The sequence below is a fragment of the Zonotrichia albicollis genome, chromosome Z (assembly GCF_047830755.1).
Source record: "Zonotrichia albicollis isolate bZonAlb1 chromosome Z, bZonAlb1.hap1, whole genome shotgun sequence".
Taxonomy (NCBI): domain Eukaryota; kingdom Metazoa; phylum Chordata; class Aves; order Passeriformes; family Passerellidae; genus Zonotrichia; species Zonotrichia albicollis.
In genome coordinates, this window is record NC_133860.1 from 17,795,088 (window position 1) to 17,813,087 (window position 18,000).

At 38.7% G+C, this 18,000-nt stretch overlaps 1 protein-coding gene across 17 annotated transcripts in view; it reads right to left on the reverse strand.

The window, feature by feature from the left end:
- Nucleotides 1–18,000, reverse strand: part of PRLR (prolactin receptor) — a 152,458-nt gene that overhangs the window by 23,045 nt on the left and 111,413 nt on the right. The window lies entirely within an intron of this gene.

An 18,000-nucleotide genomic window follows, 5' to 3' on the forward strand; every position in this document is an offset into this window, starting at 1 on the left:
GTCCCTGCCGTGGGCTCTCACCACTAGATGTCCTCAGAATTCAGGTTACAGCTCTGGGTGCTCTGGAGTCCCTGCTGCTGCTAAATCTGTTGGCTTAGCCTGAAGAAACGACGTAACGACTTGAAGCAAACTTCCTGCTTCTCCCACCAGTACACTCCCTGCTTGGAGACGACTGCAGTCAGCTGTTGGATTCTCGGTAGCCAACCTCAGCCTTCGAAACTAAAGAAGAATATTTTACTGCCTCAATAGGAGTCCTTATCTCAGCTTTCCACTCCTGCACCTAGCACATTCACAGGTAGATGTTATGTTTGCAGTCCATTCCGCGTAGCATAGCATGAGAACAAGCTGTGTCCTTGGTGAGGAAAAATCCTTTATGGTTCATCAGATGACTAATTTTTCAGTATGCAATTAATTTTCTACATCAAGAAACTGTAATGCATCATCATACAAATGTTTTTCAAGCACAAAGCCAAGTGAAGTATCAGTTAATGAAGCTAAGTCTAAAACATGTTTACTGTGGATAATGTGGAAGAGAACAACAGTTGGCTACATTCCCATATGCCACTATGGAATATCTAGGCGTGTTTCAGGCGTGTAACCGAGCTACAGGCTGGAAAATTGCATCTGGGTTAGTTTTAAACTCACTCAGAGCATTTTGTGCATATAAAGACTGTGAAGAGTGAACCACTTAAATATAAATTCCAGTTTGGTGTAAACACAATGCAGCTTTTATTACTGTAAACAAATGGCAGACACAAACATTAGTGTTTAATGTCAGAAATTACCCAAAAATAATTTTACAGCCCCATAAAAATGGGGCTATATAATGAGGAACCCAGATGATTAGGCTCATAAAAGGCACATTTTTCTCAGGTGAAGGTGAAATAATGAAACTACAAACAGTAACTATTTCATGTACATATGACAGTATTTACAATATTTTATTACTTCTAAAAATAGTTGGAACATTTGCAAAACAATGTGCTTTAAAGCTAACAGTCATATTGATAAAGAACTATTACATGATTTTTTTTTTTACTTTTATGTATGTATCTTTCTATGGAAGAACTGACAAAAGAAAAACTGATTACAATGGCTGAAAGAATGACTTCTTTTAATACAACAAAAAGGAGGCATCATCAAGAAGGATCTTTACTAGAGCACTTTTCAAGGAAAATGGGGTGATTTTGTAAACTGAAGAACGAAATTAATAGTGAGAGGCAGAAATTAATCCATTAAAAATTGTATTTTTCCTCTGGAGCTTTTGAAAATGAGATGATTGTGAACCACTTCTGTAATATGGCTGTGCAAAAGAACAAGAGGGATATAGGGAAGGACTATGGACCTGTCAGTGTCACAGACTCAGCTCTGTCTACAGTTCTGGTAATCTACACTCGGGAAAAAAGAACCAAACAGACTTTAGAACACAGCTATCAACATGACATAGAGACTGTCTCATGATGGTGATTTAAAGAATTGGCTTTGTACTCCATGCAAGTGTCTGGTTGTCATCTCCAAACATAAAATGAGATAAGCATCAAAAGAGGGAAAATAAGAATGAATAAAATAAGAATGTTTCCATGGTCACTTGCTATTCAGTATTTGTGACTCAAATAGGGCTTAGAAGGCTTCTGGAGAGATGTCTTGTTTTTTGAAAATACTTGCCTAATAAAAAGGTAATACTCACTTTGTCATAACTGTATCTAAAGTGCATCTTCCCTATATTTAATGTTTTCATAAAAGGGTAATTAGCGTTTTTGAAGATGCTATGAGGTAATGTCTCTCTTTTAGGACTGAATGCGTTCTTTCATAAGGGATGCAGTGGATATTGATTTGCCACAACATGATCCAAAATCAAGGGTTGAATAACTGATAGTTAAAAGATCATATGCCTCCTTTTGAAAGTCTTGATTTAATTCCAACCATGTTATTGCATTCTGACATTCTATCTGAATTTCTGCCTTTTAACACAGCTGTTAGATACTATTCAACAGCTGTGCATCACATGCACATGCAGCGCTCCTTGATGGAAATGGAAACTATTACTGGTGTTTCAGAATGCACAGAAAAATTAGATTTTCCTGTAAAATAGAAGAATTAGATATTCCTGGAATATATAATATAATGAAATTTTAGGTTTGAAAACTGTGCAGACAATAGTACTAAATAAAGATGAAAGCTAAACACCAGTACTTAAATCAGGTGCCATGAAGCAGAGTTGAGAGAAACATGTCCTTGTTCTAATTGACTTTTAGCTCTTGCATTCTCTCATTTCTTTCTTTCCTGGCTCTGCTGATGGATAAATTTCTTGAGACTGACAGAGAAGTCTTTACTCAGTTCTGCACAGATGGAAAAATTTTCTATCTGCAACGTTTTCAGGCTTGCAGGAACAGGAACAACTGTGTATCAGCCACTGGCAATGACATTATGTGCAACACAATTTCTGCTTCTGTGGCTAAAGAAATCAAAAGCCAAAAGTACTTTACCAATCTCTACTGAAAAAGTCTGGCATTTCCATTAGTCATGATGATAAACAATGTTCATCTTTCAGGCCTGGGGAAAGACAGTTTAAGGAGCTCTCAAAACACCATAGTTCATTACCATTTGAAAGGCTGAACTACAGCTGTATGAAACAAAATATAAAAAAGGAAGCCAATAAAGCAAGAATGTGAGAGTCTGTTAGACCATCTAGAACATTCAGCTGTACTGTGGACATGGCTGGAGTGTGCCCTCCCACACAGAGATCACAAATGCCAACAGGGATACATGTTCCTAGCCATGGCCAGAGCATCATGGACAGATGTGTTTCTAATTGACAGTGATGGTTGGGATTATACAGCAAATTAAAAGCCGTAGATGTGTAGTGTGACCAGAGCTCTGTTTTCCCTCTCTGAATGAGCCCTAATTGGATGTCTCTGAATCCCTCAGGCACCCAACACTGCCTTCAGGATGATGAACAGGCTCCAGAGAGGATAAAGGGCTGAGGCCTGTCTATGATCTGAATTTTTTGTGACTGATTCCAGCTGGCAACTTTAGGCACATATGTTCTCTGGTGTACTTTGTGAGGAAGCCTAGTACCTGCTACTAGCTATGAACCTAGATATTCAGTTAATTTACTGGGATTTGGGACTTCATATTTCTGTGTTGCATAAAATGGGACCAGTGGCAAGGACTTTTAGATTTCACCTGAAAAGCCTATATATGGCTTTATATTATATCTTTCCAAAATTTCTCTCGTAAGTCACCCCCTAACAACCCTTGGCAGTCCTTCCTTTGATTAGCAGTCAAGATGTGATAACGAACAAAACAAATTGCCTCACCCATGGAGATACGTTTCTCAGTCTGAAAGACTTGAGTCAATTTTGAAAAAGGAAAATAACAAACCCCCAGAGTCTTGACAACCGACCTTTACATCTCCATCATAGTATTTAGACTCTTAAATCCTATTGATTTTACAGAACTGAGACTGAAATTTTCTTAAGAACTCTCACTACCTAAACTGAAAAAAAAAAGTCAAGAGAAGAAGAAATTACCATTATCATCTTTGCAGATGACGAACCAAGGTAAAGAATGCCAAACACTTCTTTTATAGTAGAAGTGTAACAAAAACTACAACCTGAACATTTTCTACAATTTTTCTTTTCTTTTCTAAATACCACCTCTACTGCCTTTGTTTTCCTACAAAAACAAATTTAATGCTTTAGCTAACAGTAGTAATCCTTCTCTACCAGTCTCACATTTCCTGAATATTCAATTTTCTTCAATTCAAATATTCAAGTTTGCAGGTTTAGCCATAATTTCAGGATTTATTTTTACAGCAGTCTCTAACAGAAAAGAAAATCGTAAGTTCCAAAGAGTAAAATTTTAGAGACAGAAAGCTAGAACTTACATTAGAACTTGAAATATGCTGTGCATTCATCTCTACCAGCTATCAAGCTCAACTCCACAATCACTATCTTCTTATAGTAATTTTAGGTATTTTTTGATGGATAGCATAGTCATAAAGTATAAAATCAAATTTTCTACCTAGGGGATTCATGTATGTGAGGAAGCTTTTTATGCCTCTCTTCCATGAATATCAGATTATTTGAAAAGTTGAAAAACAAAAATTCTATAATAGTGTGTTTCTGAAAGCATCACTACTTTATTTCTAAAACATAAAGAGAAAAAAGGTCACTCTGTATTAGCTGTTGTAGATACTGACACTCTAAGTAAATATACTTAAACATTGAGAGTGATAGAGACAGTGGTAAAATACTGTACATGGTTCCCTTTATCTATTTCAAACAAAATTTTGTAGCAATGAGCTTTGGATGCAGTTTAAATTTACTCATAAACTGTGCTACGCTACTTGTTTAAAGGCTAATCAACATCTGCCCAGGCCAGGACATGACCAGATAAAAGCTGAGAGGGCTGGGGGAGGAACTCTAGCAGCCTCATCAGTGAAAGTCAGGTGCAGGGAATAAGCTACACCTGACTACCAAACCACAGTCAGACGATTGTCCTCGCGTGTAGCTCACCAAACAAACCTGCTTCCCCACTGACTCACCGACTGAAGGAGGCAGAACACTAGGGACAGAGCAGAAGGAAGGCACTGGGGAGAAAAGGAAAGGTTCAAAGTGGACTGGGGTGAGACAAGAATGGGAAATAAGGGTACTAAACAATTCCGTTCAGTGTAAACCTGTGGCTTTGTCAGACTGAAACGTGTGCCTGATCATTGTAGTCTACCCCACAATCTCATTATACCCTATTTCTATCTCCTGTCTGGGTGGACTGTTCTTAGGGGTGCCTTTGGATGTCAGTGAACTCTCAACTGGATTAGCCAGTGAAGAAAGAGCTGGATTGCAAACCTCCAGGTTCAAATGCAGATCCCACACAGCTGGGGCGAGCAAGAGAATGTGGGACCAGCTACTAGGTCAGCTAAACATCCACAAGTAGCTACTGGGGCGGACCATTTCTTTACATGCAAATGCACACGTACGTATGTAAATCTACACATTAGGGGATTGTTGATGTGTGTGGCCCCTGTGTGGGTTTTGTGTCCATGTATCCACCCACTGGGAGCAGCTGCTCAGCTTTGCTACAGGCAGAAACTGATGTTAGGGACCTACAGCAACCTCACATCTATGGGGCTGCCTGATTTGAGCTGACTCTAGTACACCAACATGCAATGTTTTACCAAAACCCCCATATTTTGTTTAATAACTTGCTCTCTGCCTTCCACTCCAAATACACTATTTTGTGAAGAAAGAATTTAGATGGGCAATTTACCTGCCAGAGCAATAAAAACTACTCATACATTAGGTAACTAACTTTGAAAATTCTAGCTTAATCATTGTTTTTCTAACAAAATCTGTCTGTAAACAATTTGAAACAAAATAGAGTATTTTCTAACTAACAATAAGAATGGTCTGTATCTCCCAGAGACCAGGTGGGAAGACATATTACTCAATTACCAGGATATTCTTTTGTTTGGCTCCATTTCAGTAAAGCTAATGAGAGCAATAAAAATAGCATGAAGTTATTTGGCAGCTAGACATTGTGCCATTAGAGAAGAACAGATTTAATTGAGGGTGATAAACGGGGGGTTTTTATGTGCATATTTAAAAGGGCATCAATAATGTGCAGCTGAATATGGCAGAAATAAATGTGTGCAGTTACTCAGCCATGGCATAAGGTGAAATGTAGTTTAAAGACAGAGCTCAATGAATGGTTCCTGCTTTAGAGGGGATGGAAATCTGTTCAAGAGTGTGCCTGTTGGGACCACTGTTTGACTCAAGACTAGCTAAATAGAATCTTCTACTACTTTGTACTACATCAAAACATACAATTCTATCCTTCCAGAAAAATTTATTCTGCTTTCATTACTTCCTTTTTCAGGAAGTGGATTATGAATTAGTGGCATGCCCCTACATGTGACTGACATAAAATGTGTTTTTTACCAAATTTGCAACAGTGCTGCAAGTGCTGGCTTCATCATATCACCAACTGGAAAGGATCATGATAGAGTAAACCTTAACTTTCTGCTGTAACCAGAAAAACGTCTCTCATCCAAGTATTTCTACATCAAACAATCATTATTCAAGTCATATTTATATATGTCCTGAGAACAGAGACAGAATCCTGCTGTCTCAGGTACTGTATGAAGAGTTCCTGCTCTTGAGAACTAAAAATATAAGTAGCCAATTAATAATACAGCATGGAAAAAAGGGATCTAAAAAGCAGGTCACACTTGCATATTTTTGGGTTGAGACAAAAGATTATTTTATTGGTAAAATATTGTCAAAATATCCCATAAACTGGAAAATGCCTATGAACCATCAGTCTTAGAAAATTTATTCTGGAATGTCACAAATTCTTTTTCAACCAAAGTCAATGAATGAAAATTTTGAAAATTCCAAAATGAACAAGTTTCATCAAATCACATAAAGCATTTTGTTTTGCAGTAGCATATTTTCTGAAATCTAACCAAATATTTGTAGGTTTGCCATTTTTGCAATAAAATCATGGTATGATGAAAAATTCCTGATAATTTTAATTATACACAGAATTCCAATGAGTAATGCAATGGCATGAAAATCTTGCTATTTTGACATTTCTGAGGGAAAATGCTGGTGTAGAGGTGAGGAGGTTTTTTGCAGAGAGACAAAAATTATGAAAAATTTAGAGAAAAAAAAGGAACAGGACTTTGGCTGTAGTAACAGGAACACAGTAAAGGACATTAGTGTCCATAAGAAAGGTTAGTGGGAATAAGCCAATAGGGAATAACACAGAAGTGGGAAAGAAGAAATTATCTATTTGGAACAGATAGTAGAAGGTCAGATGAAGCTGTAATTTTGAATGTATTCCATGACCCCTTATGAGTTACAAAGCTCATAAAAGTTACAAAGCTCCGGTGGATGCTGACCCCCAAGAGTCAGGCTGTGGGGTTGGATGGAGGAGAAGCATCTCCGGTACTCCTGTACCTGCAAGCATCACTGGGGTAATGCTGAAAAAAGTTGTGACCACGGCTGTAGAGCAGCCTCTTTATTCACTTGAAGTGGGACAGCCCATTCTGGCTGGGTCTGGGTCTGAAGTCTCTCCTCAAAGCTTTATGACTGTGGTAATACTCTAAAAGAAAGAACCTGGCTGCTGGGGAGTGAATTTTCTTCTGCAATCACAAATATGCATGGCAATTAACAGTATTAACAGTGGGAGCAGAGAATAACAATAGTTTTCTGTTTCAGTGTTCTCTTTCTCAGGAGGCCCTCAGGGAGGTTGTAAAAGTAACTGTTTCTTCGTGTTTTTCTGAGACTTATTGTACACTTACACTTGAATTGTTTAAGTGACTGTATAGTTATTGTGAGAAAGAATGCAATTACCAAAAATTACTACTCCAATCAAACTGATAAAACGGTCAATATTTTATTATTTGTGAGCATGAGCATTTCTCAAACACCTTCCCTAAGCTTCAAACTTGTTGGTAAAAGAGCTTTGTGGCTGCATGGTAAAGGCCACTACTGATGCCATGTACAGGTAAGTGGCACATTGGTTAACTAAAGGAATGAAAAAATGTTATCCTGGTAAATCTAAAACCAATTATTTGAGAGAAATTGCTGACAATAATGGGAACACAACACTAGTATACCTTTAGCCTTCAGTGAAGCTTAAAATAACAATCTTTTGGCACTCTTAAAAACATTATATCCCCTTTAATACTGAAATACGTGGATATGCAGAGAGGTATCTTTCTCATGCCTAGAACTAATCTTGGTGTCATTTTATCTATCTACACAGATACCTAACTCCAGAGTAGAGCTGTGTCTAACACATTTTATAAACAGATTATTCTCTACAGGAGTTCAGATAGATGACATTTATCTCTGATAGAAAACACGCAATGTCCTCATGAGGAGAGTCTTTATACAGAAAGTCAAATGTTCAAGCTACTGTGAACTCCTCTCTGCTAAGCCAGTAATAGTATCAATATTGCTCTATCACAACCCTGTTAAGTTCTACATAGATTGTCATCTTGCAGTAAAAAACAAAAAAGTTTAACAGTGGAAGAATAGTGACGTTCCTCAAAGCTGAAATGTGCATTCTGAGGAAATTGAATTCACTCTTTAATCAGGAGTACTAATTTCCCTTACGAATTCTTAATGATGAAACTACAAACTGAGAGAAGTATAGCACTAACCTGCTCTACTCCCCATCTTCAGCTCAGGATGCTAAGCTTTGGAAATTCTCAGCTATGGTGAATTGTGGTTTAGATTCTTCCTTTGTTTTGAAGTATAAGGAAATGACCCTGAGGTTGCAGACTGTGAGATTTTCATGCACTTATTTACAGAATAATGACTAACACTGCAATCTCTGGAGGTTAAAGGTAAATTCATTAATGAATTCATTCATTAACCAATTCACTTATTAACTCATTTGCTCAGCTCCTTAGGAACTGCAATGACAACATTGCCTACTATTGATGAATGATGATATTTGCATTTCTAACCATAAATTAAAATGTGTCAAGAATCTATTTGAAGAAACTAATTTTGCAAAGAAAGCAGAAGTTTCATGGTGCATCAAATTCAAAAATTAGCTTCACAAATAGATAACTATCTATGGGATATTAGGTTTCAGAGCATGCACAGTATTTAGATTTAGGTAATAAAATGCTTCTCTCTTACCTTTGCTGTATTAAAACTGTGCCCAACTAGATTAACATGAATGTACCAGTTTGCCCTGTTCCTCTCTGGAGTTTGCACCCTTGGTTAAATAATGAAGAAACAGCTACTTAACCATTTGGAGAAGAAAATATTTCAAGGATAAAAAATATATTCTACACTAGACCAAAATCTATTTTAACACTTGTCTCCAGTATGCTTCTACTATTTGGTGAAAAAAGAATAAATGAAGAAATTTTGACAAGGGCATGTATCAATGCATCAGGCTGCACTTGTTTTTCAGCAAATATTCTTGATTCACTGTGTATTGTGCAGCTTCAGTGCCTGGGAAATTTCTTATTTGCACAAAGTCTCAGATTAGATCTATGGTGTGTACAATAATTACCAAGTTTTATAGGCCTCATTACACTGTGTACGACTTAACCTTGGAACACTGGAGTCAATGCTGGCATACTCTGACATGGCATACCTCTTCAAGATTATAAATCCACATTCAACTTAGTGGCCAAAGGGGAAGGTGGAAAGGGGGTGTTATGACCTTTTCAGAGTGATCCTTTCAGAGCTAATTGCAAGAAAAAGCACCCAATTTTTACCTAAAAGAAACTGAAACCAAAATTAAAAAGTTTCAATAACTGTAGGTAGAGAAAGATTAAATTTTTTATGCCCAAGCATCTGAAATGTCAGTTTTGCATCTTTTAATCCTATGAAGACTATCTCACAAAATCATAATGCCCCCTGCCCCCACCCACATTTGAAGTTAGTAAGTCTGAAATAGCAATGACATTTGTTTTAGAAGTATTTCATATCTACAAGGAATCAAAGAAGAGGCAAAGAAGTGTCAGAAGCATTCATGCTTGCCTTCTGTAGTGTGGACTTAAATGGTACACTGCAGCAAACTAGGAAATTTTAGTTAGAACTGATATAATTTGAAGCATGTTAATCTAGATCACTAGAAATCAATTATCAGCCTCTGTAATTACCATCAATCCATTCTGTTTCATATCCCAACACAATAAACTTTAATTTTTACGGTTTTTTGCAGGCACCCAGTTACCCAATCATATTTCAAATGGTAAAAACATTCATTTTGTGTGTAATCCACTGTATTTCTTCCACAATCCCTGGAATAAAAACCTTATGCTGACATTTATGAAATGGCAGGAGGAAAAATGCTGTAACTGTGGGTATTACTTTAGGTAATAAGAGCAAGGCTTTTAAATACTTGCTTGCATAAAGGCTGACCTTTTCCACTGATATAAAAGTAATTTCTATTGTAACTTGGATCCACCCTTTAGTCATTATTGTTACCTGCATCTTTTCAAGTTATTTTTTCAGTGATGCCTTTATGTTTATATGTCTGAGTCTGCCTGGCTTCATGCCCTAGGTCACAGCATATTTTATATAACCGAAAGGGAAAAATCATGGGAGACTAGCACAATCATGTTTTAAATTCCTATTTTAATTTAATCTTTTATTTGCCCCACTGACAGTATGTTGAATATATTATCTGACACTGTTAAAATCCTTGCAGCAGATTTTCAAATTAAATTCTGTTTTTTTTTTAAATTTTAAACTGGCCATGGTAGAAACCTTGAGCCAAAACTGTTCAGGTTTCTATCTTCCTTAAGGTCTGCTTCCACTGGAAATCTGGGCTTCCTGCAGATGGTTACACCTCTGACAAGGCTGTCAAAAAACCGGTCTTGGGTGATGAACACCAGCACTCAGAACAAAACAAATGTGAAGCAGCTCAGAGAAGAACTCTGAGATCATCAAGTCTCACACCTGTGACTGATCGCCACCTCGTCAACCAGACCACAACACAGAGTGCCACATCCAGTCATTTCTTGAGCAACTTCAGCACCTCCCTGAACAGCCTGTTCCAATGCTTGACAACCCTTCCCATGAATAAATTCTTCCTGATGTCCATCCTCACCCTCCACTGGCACAATTTGAGACAATTTGACAATTTCACCTTGTCCTGTTACTTGCTGCCTGGGAGGAGAGGCTGACCCTCACCTGGCTACACTCACTTTTTGGGGAGTTGCAGAGAGTGATAAGGCCCTGCTTGAGCCTCTTTTCTCCAGCATAAACATCCCCAACTCCCTCAGACACTCCTCACAGGATTTACTCTCTAGACCCTTCACTGGCTCAGTTACTCTTCTCTGGACTTGAGCTCACAGAAAACACTAAGGCTCCAAGAACCAGCCACAAAAGTGCATAGAAGAGGGAATTTTCCTTGTGCCTTAGAGAGTTTTGTCCCAGGTGCAGCTGAGAGAGAGCAGGGAACTCAGTCTGCAACGTTGCTGTCTGGATGAAGAACAGGTTTGAGGTTATCTCAAGATGATCTTTCAAGACACAAATAGCAACAGAACCTTAAGAGGGCAAATCTGTTGCAGACAGTATGGATGGGTAATTGAAGCATTCTGAAATCTTTAGATGTGAAAATACATTTTAAAAGTAAGCAGACAAAATGAGTAATGAAATTCCATCGGGTAAATACCATTTTTCTGCTTTTTAAACTCGGCTTACTTAAAGCTGATTTTTACTTCACCTTCAGAGTCCCATCTGCATTTAAACATTTGCATAGCTATGTCCTAAATAGTATGTTGATTGATACAAAAGTTATTAACTGTTCAACAATACAGATCAATTATTCCTCACAGACAAATGCTGCTGAGTAACAGATATAATAAGAATATTTTCAGTTCAACAGCCACCTCTGTGCTGTTCTTAACTGGTTCAGAAGCCTACAGCCTACCTCAATTCTCTATCCTGGACCACAGTGTGAGCTCCTCTGGATGCACAGACACCCAAATCATGCAGAGTGAGTCAGCCACAGGCATACAGGTCTGAACACTCAGCACTATGTATGATGGATATGTCACTGTCTTTTGAGGAAGCTTTAAGCACAGTCAGAATGACATGTTGCTCTATCCAGATAAGAGATAGACCCCTGCTTTGGAAGGTTAAATAAACATGGCAACACTTAGCTACTGCTCACAGCCCACTCAGTGCTTGAAAAAGAAATCAAGGGGACAGTGCTTTTAATAGAGATTTCTGTAATATTCCTCCTCCAGAGGTGAAAAAGAACAGTAGTTCTGCAAATTGTTGATGCACCCTGGATTGCAAAATCTACTCCATTATTTCAGTTTCCCACTCTTACTGATCAGCTCTTTAATCACACAAACAAAATTCATTCCTTGAAAGATGAAATGGGTGCTTGCAAACACTGATGCATACATAGATGCATATGAAAGGAAAAGGTCATGGACTCTTTTTTAGGTCTCAAAACTTTTAACTTGAACAGGAGTGCTTACTTTTTAAACCTGTGTATACCTAGAAGAGTTACACAAGTTACATTTTCTATACTGTTGTATAGAAAACCAGAAAATCTCCAAGTCAACAAGTACACAGTAACTACCATACTGCTAAACAAAGCATACTCTTTATTCTTCAGGAATCTGAAGATTTAGCAGCAGGCTCTCAGAGTCTGTTTTGATATGGAATTAAATTCACTAGTATACACTTTAACATGAAATCAGTTGTATGTCACTGAAATGAATGCATTTTTGCCACAGTGCATTAAATATATATAATCAATTCTTTACTAGAAACTAACGGGAAATAATTTGTTCTTTTAGTACCATGATAGAGCAAATACTACAGATTATGGGGTAAATGGATCAAATAGAGATGTAAACCACCAGCAGAATGCACTGCTGCACCAAAAATATCAATAATAATGTTAAAAACCAGCTGCAGAAACACAGACAGCAAATATTTACATGAGATGCAATCCTCCATGTTGTCTGCAACTGAAATTGGTAGGAACCGTCATTGCTTCAAAACCTTTCAAACTAGAGTCTTGGTTTAGACATGTGCTGCTGCTGCTGCATAAGACCTGGCATTATTTGTAGTTTCCACTGTGGAAGTTCAAGTTTTGGAAGACAAAACTCCACATAAAAGGAGGGGAAAAAATTGAGAGCAGACCATCATGGTGGACACCAAATCTTCCAGATACCCTTCTAGAGTTTGAGAAGACTGAAGGGTGTATCAGAAAGCTCACGTATGTTCTGCTGATGAAGAGGCAGAATTAGAACTCAGCTCCAGGGTTTTACTCCCATCCCTTCCAGTAGCTGAGTCTCTGACATCTTGTTCATCAGATAAATGGGTGGGCAAAATGTGTGGGCATCTCACTGAGAAGTGTGTCTTTTTAACTACACTTACAGTTTCCAAGCTGATTGAAATTAATGCCTCCAAGATACTTTGAGGACTTCAAATTGAAAGGATTATTCAGAGATGAATTATTGGTAGTAGTGATTTTGCTGTAAATAGCTAAAAATCCAAGTGGCAGAAATTTTAGCAAACATTTCAAGGAATCACAAAACGGATGAAGTTAGAAGAGCTTTGGAGAATGCCCAGTCCCCTGCAGTGCTCAAAGCAGGGCCAGGTAGAGCAGTTTGCTCAGCATCGTATCCAGCTGGGCTTTGACTATTTTCAAGGACAGAAATTCCACCATCTCTTGGGACAGACCTTGCCCCTATTTGACTGCCCTCACAGTAGAAAAATTTTTTCTTGTATTTAAGTGCATTTTCCTCTACTACTGTCCATGCTACCTCTTGTGCTTTCTCTGGATGCCACTGGGAAGAGCCTGGCTTAATCTCTTCACTTCCCCATCCACCTATTGATTAATTGTTCTGTTTTCCTGGTAGAATGATTCCATCCCTTTATTATCTTAGACCATTTTCTGGACTGTGGTATGCCCATGTTTATTTTCTACTAGGGAGCTCCAGATAGAATACCAGGTGCTTTAGTCTGAGGCTGTCAAACCCTTCAGGACAACACTTGAAAAATAAAGCTGAAATATACAACTAATTCCATTGAGTGAGAAAGGGAGCAATAATGAGGACAGCTCTGAGAAGAACTCTGCTTTAGAGCTCTGCAATGCTCATTTTCCACTGGTGTACATGTATAGGAACTGGCACAGAGGATCAGAAAATTCTGGTTCTAATCCTGGATCTCCTATTTTATTTTATATGATCTTTTTCCATTAGTCAAAATCTGATTCCTTTTTTAGAGCAAATCTGCTCCTAACAAAGGCATCAGCCAATGACTGAATTCCTTTACAAACCACTTTATTTTTGACTTTACAGCCAAACCATTAAGTAAGTCACATAAATTCTGAACCTGGGAACAAACTGTCATCCTTCAGAAAGTTCATCTGTTTGTGTTTGGCTAACTGCATGGAAAATAAAAGCTTTGTCATTTCTTGGTATTTTTTTCTCTCCCTCCATTAGCATTCAGGTTGGTAACCCCTAACGAGAGCTACATGCTTGGCATTTCCATTTGAGTGTCATTTTCACTGATTGCAATGAAACTATATCCCAGAATGTCTTAATGATAATAATTTTATAAAAATCCTAGACTGACAGCACACATATTATTGCTGAGGAACATGAGTCTTTGTCCTTTATAGCATCTACAAAATATGCAGGTCTGTTTTTCCTGCAGCTTAAGTTACACAATTATGTTTGACACTAAAACCCAGCCACGGTTCCTACTTTTAGGATCAAAAGAGTACTAGGTTATGACATCTGAGTGGAGCACCTGACCGTGGTGGGTTGGCCCTGTCTGGGTGCCAGGTGCCCACCAAAGCTGCTCTGTTGACTGCTTAGGGGAGAGAAAACACAAGGAAAGGCTCCTGGGTCCAGATAAGTCAGGGAGAAATCACTTACCAGTTACTCCCACAGGCAAAACAGACTTGACTTTGAGAAATTAGTTTACAATATTACTAATCAATTCAGAGTAAGATAATGAGAAATATGAGCAAAACTTAAAGTACTTTCCCCCAGCCCCTCCCTTATACCCAGGTTCAGCTTTACTATCTATTTGTCTACTCCCTCCCCTCTCCCTGCCCACCAGGGTAGGTGGATAGGGAGTGGGGGCTGTGGTCAGTTCACCACACAGAAAAGACTCCTCACATCCTTCCCCTTCTCCTATGGGGTCTCTCCCACGGGAAACAGTCCTCCACAAACTTCTCCTACTCAACATGACTGTTTCCTGTGGGCTGCAGTTCTTCATGAACTGCACCAGTTCATGTGGGTCTCCTCCACAGGGTGCAGTCCCTCAGGAACAGGCTGTTCCACTGTGGGCCCACAGTGGGGTCACAGCTCCTGCCAGGAGCCTGCTCCAGTGAGGGGCTCTCTGCACAGGCCACAGCTCCTGCCAGGAGCCTGCTCCAGTGAGGGGCTCCCTGCACAGGCCACAGCTCCTGCCAGGAGCCTGCTCCAGTGAGGGGCTGCTCTCTGCACAGGCCACAGATCCTGCCAGGAGCCTGATCCAGTGAGGGGCTCTCTGCACAGGCCACAGCTCCTGCCAGGAGCCTGATCCAGCACGGGCTTCCCATGGGCTCCCAGCCTCCTTCAGGCACACCCGGCTGCTCTGCTGTGGCTCCTCCAGGGGCTGCAGGGGAATCTCTGCTCTGGGGCCTGGAGCAGCTCCTGCCCCTCCTCCTTCACTGACCTGTGTCTGCAGAGCTGCTCCTCTCACACACTCTCACTCCTCTCTCTCCCTCACTCTCTGTGTGCAGCAGTTTTCATCCCAAAAGTGCTGCCACTGTTGCTGATGGGCTCAGCCTTAGCCAGTGGTGAATTCATCTTGGATCTGTCAGCATTAGCTCTGTTAGATGTGGGAGAACTGAAGGAAATGTCATCTCACCTGCTACGAAACCCTTCTCACACAAAACCAATACACTGACTGAGGACATTGTGAATTGAGGAAATGGGTTCTTTGCCAGCTCTACCATGGCAGCATAGAGGAAGAAAATGCTCATCCTGGTTGTTATAATGATTAATGTACCATCCCTCTTCTCAAGCCAGGAGATGAGGTTTGAATCACAGACAGCTGGTAGGAAACAAAATTGTTTTCAAGTAATTCCATTCTACACAGTGGTATTAACCTTTGTTGATGGTGTCAGGGTATGATGAGTGGCTTGGGACATTGCTTACCCCTACACCCTCAGCTGCACTGAATACATCTTGGCCACCGATAACACTTTGTGCCCTTGAATATAGTAAGTCTGTAATTTTGTGAGAACAAAAGCTCTCTTAGTTACAATTTTGCAATACTGACTCAACAGAAGTTAAGCTCTGAAATGCGTCAATAACACATGATTAAAGCTGAGACCAGCCTGGAAGCAAAAAACATTTTTTTCCATGCAGTGGAACTAAAAAAGCTTGATTTTCTAAGTTATTTCACCTTGCCATTTTAACACTAGCTTCCTCATTCCTGATATCCTCTATTATACCAGGAGACAGAAAGGCTATGGCTGGGCTGGAGATAAACTTATGTCAATAGGTTCTTTCTACACAAGTTGGCTTGAATGGCCAGCATACATATGCTGACAGTTTAACAGGTTTTTGCCAAAAGGAACCTCATGTTAAATAAATTCTGCACAATCTTCCTTTCATATCAGCAGAAATACTAAGTATTAGAGATCTCTGTTCTGTTCATTTGACAATTTTTGGAAAAGAATTATTTGTATTAGCTTTGGGAACTTTATCTACTTTTATAGAAGATTTATACTAGACAATAGTATAAAAATATTTTAAGGAATGGCCTACAGATTGTGAGTTAACCTCACATCTCTAGTAAACAAATAGCAGTTTCATGTTCCAAATATCCAATAATTATTTTTAAATTTAATTTTATTTTTTATGGTAAGTCTGTAGCAGTGACCATTGTTTTTCTTCACTTTGTTCATGCAGTTCTCTTTTTATGGGTTGCCACTGGAGTAAAGAGGGCACAAAGAAGGTTTTAAAAAACATGTGGACTACAAATTATTGTCTGACTTAGATAAGAATGAACTTGTTTGGTCATCTGCCTAGAAATCAGGAGGCATAAGTTAAATTATCATCTCATTCTAGGAAAATCAGTCCTAAATATCTTATTTCTTATCGAATGCACTAATCTAGGCTAGAATTGTTTTATTGTCCTCTTTTTCTTATTCTGGTTGAGAATACAAGAGTTAAAGTGACAGAAAAAAGTATAACCAGGACAGAGTTTAACTACAGGTTCATCTTTAAGGTACTTGGATGGGAAGGAATGAAGTTTCCTTGATCCTTGCTCAAATTTTCTCTTTATTTTAGTGGCAGCTTAATATAAAATGCATTAAGAGATCTGAGGGAAGATGCACAATACTTTAGAATCATAATGCAAAACAATATGCAAGATACGCTGGATCTGAATGCAGACGTGAAAAATTGCTATTTAATTGGCAGGGTAGTCGAGACTGCTGTAGAAGTTAAGGAAGAACATGGAAAACAAAGAGGTTTGCATGACTGATCAGGAACTGTCTTTGGGCCTTGCCTAGCTTGCTCTGCTGGTGACAAATTCCCAAAGAAATGTCAAAGAGACAAGCCAGTAGTTTTCTTTGGACAAAAGTCAGAAGGAAAGGTTTGGAGTTGTAGATTCTTTGGCAGTCACTACAGAGAAGACAGATGGAGTTGTCTATACAGATTAATGCAGAATACAACGTGGGGGGAGAATGAAAGAGGATCAAGAAAAGACCTCAGCAGAGAAAGAAGAGAGGACATGCTGTAGCAGAATTGTGGAAGACAGAGGTAAAAGGAAAACTGTCTCCTTTTGTGTGTGTCTGTACATGTGAGCATGCAGAAGGGAAGGGAGGCTGAGAAAGAAAAGACTGTGGTAGGGGAAAAAGGACCAAATTAGTTACATTTGTATTTTTTTTAGAGATAAATCAAATACTTGGCAATTAATTGATATTTCACAAGTTGCATATTAAACATTGAAAGTTTGCATATAAGGACTTGTGGTGTTGCCAAAATTAGCCAACTATTTCTGTTTATCAAACTAGACTTGCAGAAGCATGTATTTGTTTAACTTTCTTTCCAAAAGAAATGTCCTAAAAACATGTTCTAAAAATGTTCTTGAAGAGCAATCAATATTGTTTGTCTGAACACAGGTAAGAAAGCCAAAAAATCTCGGTGACCTTAACTCTAGATTTACAACAGCTGTTTAATGTGGAATGTGGAAAATCAAGTACATGTTTGTTTAGAAATCCATGGAATACTGTGAACATTTGCAGCTTAAATGTTTGAGTAAACAAACCTGTAAGGTTAAGAAGCGTGACATCCATATATTCTCCTGCATGTGTTGAATTACACTATGACAGGTAAATCTTATTGCCAAGACTGAAAAGATCAGCTATGTACAAACTACTTCTTACTGAGAGCCCTGCTAATGAAGGATTATAAAAGCAGATATAATTGTGTGGGACATGCACACAGGAATCATTTAATTCAGGAAATGCTGAACACAG